This window comes from Panthera uncia, assembly GCF_023721935.1.
Source record: "Panthera uncia isolate 11264 chromosome A3 unlocalized genomic scaffold, Puncia_PCG_1.0 HiC_scaffold_11, whole genome shotgun sequence".
NCBI classification, from domain to species: domain Eukaryota; kingdom Metazoa; phylum Chordata; class Mammalia; order Carnivora; family Felidae; genus Panthera; species Panthera uncia.
Genome location: NW_026057578.1, coordinates 90002162 through 90008161, shown reverse-complemented (window position 1 = coordinate 90008161; position 6000 = coordinate 90002162).

The following is a 6000-nucleotide window of genomic DNA, read 5'->3' as shown; positions in this document are numbered from 1 at the left end:
ACACATAAAGAAATGGAAGGATATAGTAATTTATGAACTGGACAATTTAATGTTATAAAAATGAAACTTATCTCCAAATTGATTTATACTTAATAAAATATTAATCACAATTCCAGCAAGATCTTGTTGTTGCTATTTGATTAATTTTTCTTCACCATTGTATAAAACAATAAACTAATAATAATATTTAAATGCAAAATTTTAAGAATAGTCAGGAAATTTTGGAAGAAAAATTGGATGGAAGAAAATCTCTATAATATGTATAACCAAAAGTGGACTATTATCCAGAATACTAAAAACAAAAAGCTACAGGCTCCTGGGTGGCTCAGTTGGTTATGTGTCTGACTTCAGCCCAGGTCACAATCTAAGGTTTGTGAGTTCAAGCCCCGAGGTGGGCTTTGTGATGACAGCTCAGAGTCTGGAGCCTGTTTTGGATTCTGTGTCTCCATCTCTCTCTGTCCCTCCCCTGCTTTCATGCACATGTGCACTCTCTCTTTTTTAAAAAAAATATATAATATGGGGGGGGCGCCTGGGTGGCTCAGTTGGTTGAGCCTCCGACTTTGGCTCAGGTCATGATCCGGTTTGTGAGTTCGAGCCCCACCTCAGGATCTGTGCTGACAGTTCAGCCCTAGAGCCTGCTTCAGATTCTGTGTGTGTGTGTGTGTGTGTGTGTGTGTGTGTGTCTGCCCCTCCCCCACTCACAGTCTGTGTCTCTCTCCTTCAAAAATAAACATTAAATTTTTTTTTAATTAAAAGAAATAAAAAGCTACAACTTTATAGGACAATCCCATAGGAAGATAAGCAAAATATTTGAACAGGAGTCCCACACAAGAATATATCCAAATGGACAAGAGTCAAATGAAAAGGTGCTCAATCTCATTAGTCATCAAGAAAATACAAATTAAAACCACATTGAGATATTATTAAACACATCTCACAATGGCTAAAATGGAAAAGATTGACAATTTAACATTGACAAAGACGTGGATTTACCAGAGTCTCGAATCATCCTGGAGAGGTTAAATTGGTAAAACCATTTTAGAAAATAGTTTGGTAGTTTTTACTAAGTTGATGGCATTCAGTCATTATAACCAAGCAATCCTGGCAAAATGACCCAAAAGTATACACATATATAATATTATTAATAGTAGCTTTGTTTATAATAGCCAGTTGCTAAAAACAACTGAAATCTACTAGTGGAAATAATTGAAGTGCTCATCAACTGTAAGATGCATAAATAAACTGCTATAGTATAAGAATTAGAACATTATATAGCAAGAAAAATGAATTAGCTATTACTATATTAAAAATAATGTAAAAAAATTGTATGCTTTCCTTCAAGTTCAAAACCAGAGGGTGCATATAAGGGTGTGGGGTTAGTTACTGGAAGTTAGCATAAGGGATGTTGCTGGAGTGTTGCAATTATTCTATTTTTTACCTGCATCATGGTTATATGAGTATATTTATTTTGCTGTAATTTTTTTGAGTTGTATACTTAAGATTAGTGCACTTTTTTATGTTTATGTTACGTTCAGACTAGTATTAACTGGCAGGTTAAACCTACCTCTCCACATCTCCAGTCTACTAGAATGAAAACTCATGAGGAAATTTATAAAATTCATGAAGATATTAAGAATAAGTTAAGCAAAATCTTAACATACATTAGACTTAGGTGCATAGAATTGTAATACCTATTTTATAATATTCTGTTGTTATGCTACCTCTCCTATTATCACAACTTATATTAATGCATATTAATTTTTCCTTTTTTTCTCTCATTTTGAGAGATTCTTATTAAGGAAGGAAGGTAAATATAAGTATTTACCTCCATCTAGGACACCAGTTACAACCATAATTCTCCTCTAACTCTGCATGTCATTTATATTGAGACTAAATCTGAATGACTTTCTATTACCTAATGAATGCGATCTTGCCATCTAAACTATATCTGTGTCTAATTTAACAACATTGCTTTTTTTTTTTTTTTCTTTAACTTTGAAAATTTGGTAAGCTCCCTCCTGTTCTGGACTTTCATGCTAGAACATGTGCTATTCTCTATCTGGAATGTTCCCCACTCCCTCTCTGCCCACCTGGGTACTTGTCAGCTTGCAGGTTTCAATGTGCATTTAACTTTTCTGTAATAGGATCTCTTTGTGTCCACATATCCTTAGAGAAAAGTTTCATATTAACGTGCACTCTCTTAAGCACTCCTTAAATGAAGACTAAGTTCTATTAATGATTTCCACAAACACAGGGAAAAGCAAAATGCCATGCTTTTAGTAGATGCTCAAATATTTATTGAATAAATGAATGTTAAGGAAGGATACCAATTGAGACAGTATTTAGATTAAGTAATAAAAACCAATGAATTGTGACTTAAGTAGGAGTTTACCATTGTCACATAAAAGAGTCTGGGGGTAAGCTGTGCTGTCAGTGGCTCAGTGTCTCAGCAATGCTCTCAGGGGTTTAGGTTTTTACTCTCTTTCCTCTCTATTATCCTATGCTTTATGGATTTTATTTCGCATGTATGCCCCTTTATATGAGATTTCAATAGGATGATGTCTGGCTACCACAGACCCAGACATCATTCTATTTCCACACCTGGATGGAGGGTGTATATAACTAGGAAGAAAAAGATTTTCTAGAAACTCCTGGTAAATGTCATTGTCTAGAACTGTGTCATATTATGACCGGTGGCTACAAAAGAGGATGAGAAACTCAGTATATCACCGTTCATACTGTTTAGTGAGAGATGGACAAGGGGTATAAGAACTGGGAATGACAACAAACCTTGTATTCTACCAAAGTCCAAACATAGATTTCCATATATCCACGTGGGCATATAGTAGAATTTTAAGTACTTATTGGTGGACTGATGGATTTTCAGCTTGTATATGAATATATACTCAAAATAGCATCAAACCTGCTAAATTTCCCTAAAGACAAGATCATCACCGGACAATATTCCAATCTTTTTCATATTCAGTCATGAATATGTCTGAAATAATAAACCATGCAAAAAGGATAACAAGTTTCTCTGAAAATAAAATAAAGGACAAAAGAGTAAAAGCACAGTATAGCAAATACATTACATGATTTCTGTCTGGCTTTCATCAAACTTGATAATTCCTTTTTGCTCTGGCACATGTATCATTCATTTTTCATTCTGCACAGACAAATTGAGCTATGGGACATTAGATAACAGCTATAATTTTAAATCATCTCACAGTTCACAACCTCAAGGGGTAATGTTATGACAGAATCAAATTAATCTAACTGATTTTTTTTTAAATAATAAAACAATTCACTCTTACCTTTGTCTATTGTCTTTGTCATGTACCCTTTGATACTGACAATATCCAGACACCAGAAATGTAGTCTTACATGGAGTTATGTCTATCATTGTGGAATTCAAGGTTAGACAAATCATTAAATAATTTGAGAAATTTCTGAATATTATGCCACAGGAATCCAATATGATTTCTTTTGACATTGGAAGACCTAATTCACTTAGAATCATTGTAACTAATGCATTAGTTTAATAATTCAAAATTACACTATTGAATGACTCACTAATTTTAGCCTTCTCATCATCACTTTTCCATAAAAATGGAGTATCAAAAAATCAAGTTTTTGTATAGAATAAATTCACTGCATAGATAGTTCTAGATTGCTAATGAGTAGTGACCTTGCCTACCTGAGCAGATATGACTATCTTTTCAACACACAAACAGTAAATCAAGGGAAAACAATGAAAATAGGTTTTTCAACTTTCCTCATTCTTTACGCAAGGCTTATTGAAGAAAAAATATATATAGGGTATACAGTCAATAAACAAAAAATCCATAATCCCACCAGTGGCAAGTAGGCAATCACAGATTGTGCTTTGTCACGAACATAATGCATTGAGTCCTTCCAAAACCATTTTCTTGTTCTGGATCTCTAACTATGTGTGATTAGATATAATTACGGAGTAGTTGTGTTTCTGTCTTTCTCCATTTATGGTCACAGGAAAAAAGCTGTTGACGTTGCTGTTCTGTGAAATTGTTTATGATCAGCAGAAGGACACGGCAGCTTAGTGGTGAGTGCCAGGCCAGCTTCCACTGTCATGGGAGCCCCCATTGTGGAGGTTGTCTGCCTCACTCCTTCAATCTCCATATTTCAGCTGTACTGAAATTCTTGCTGGCCTTTCTAGCATCAAGAGTTTATTTGATACCATCACCTCTGTCCTTGCTGCCATGCCCGCTGTGGATACAGACCTTCAGACCTTCACATGATTGCTGTCTCCCTACTCAATCTCAAGCAAATACCACTTCTTCAGAGATACTTTCAATGACTACCTTAGCTAAAGCAGCCCCCTCCTTAACCATTTCTAACTCAATACCACAGCGTATCTTCTCCATTACTCTTAATTCAGAATGTAGCCCTTTCCTTTTTTAAAATAAACATTGTAGGGTGCCTGGGTGGCTCAGTTATTTAAGCGTCCAACTCTTGATTTTGGCTCAGATCATGATCTCACGGTTTGTGGGTTTGAGCCCCACATCGGGCTCATGCTGCCAGTGCAGAGCCTGCTTGGAATTCTCTGTCTCTCCCTCTCCGTCTGTTCCACCTCCCGTAAGTACCCTTGAGTTCTCTCTCACTTTCTCTAAAAATAAATAAATTAATTAAAAAAAAACAAAACATAGGGGAAGAACCAAGATGGCAAAACAGCATGGAAGTTTTCTGTGCGTCTCGCATCCATGAAATACAGCCAGACCAACAATAAACCATCCTGCACACCTAGAAAACTGATCTGAGGATTAACACAATAATTTGCACATCCCAAACCACAGAATTCAGCAAGTACGCAGAGCAGCTCAGAGAGGGGAACTGGAGGAGAGAGAAGCCATGGAGGGCAGGGAGCTGCTTTGGTGGGGGGAGAGAGGATGGACATGGGGGGTAGGCAGGGGGAGAATTTGGGAAAAGCACCCCCCAAAAGCAGCTGGAGAGAAAGTGGAAAAGTGGAAACAGCCACAGGGACTGAACTAAAGAGGGAGAAAGGAGAAAGGACAGGGTTTAAATTCCATTAAGACTATAAACAGAGGGAGCACAGAGTCTGAAACTCCGCAGCTCAATACCTGGTGGTGCTCTGGTGGGAAAGGCGAGTCCCCAGGAGCAGAGTGGAGTCCGGAGTTCTTCAGGCTACACGGGGAGTCAGTTCTCCTGATGGAAGGACACCTGGTAGATGCTGTGTGGGTCCCCCAAAGGCACGGCCCCAGTGGACCCGGAAGAACAACCACATTTGCTGGTGCTAGAATAAGGTTGTTAAGGGTGAAGCCTGGTGCCAGATGTGTGTTGTGATTTTCCATAGTCCCTGAAACGCTGCTGCTACACTATTTTGCAAACCTTTCCGGGGTGGGCTGGCACCTGGCTATAGTCTCTGGGCATCAGCAGCAACACAGGTCCAGCAAACGTTCCTGGGTGTGGCCGGCACCCGGCCATTGCATGGTGAGACCCTCTGCAGAGGGGCAGAACGAGTCAAAGCCACAGTCCCTCAGAACTAAGGGGTCAGGAAAAACAGCTGCATCTGAAACAAAACTCAGGAGGGAGGTGCTGCCTGGAGCTTGGTCACAGGCTGTGTAAAAGCTGGGAGTGGACGGAAGCTGAAGACAAAGGACGGGTGTGCAATTGCTGATGGGGGAGAGCAGAGTTCCGATACTAGAGACTGGGTAGGTGGGTGACGCCATTTTCACCGCTCCCGTGCATGCGCATAGGCACCTACAAGCTCCACAACAATCCACCCCAGTCAGCTAAGCAGTGCCATATAGTGGAGAACAGAGCCATTACACTAAGCCTTCCCCCACTGGGCCAACTTTGCTCTTCAAGAACAGAAGTTTCTCCGCCTGCTTAGTTTATGGACTATAAAGTGCTTCATAGTTTGACTTCTAGGGGAAAACGAAGTAATTTCAGTAGTATTTCAGTCTGTTCACCAGGCCATCCATTCAATTTTCTTTCTTATAT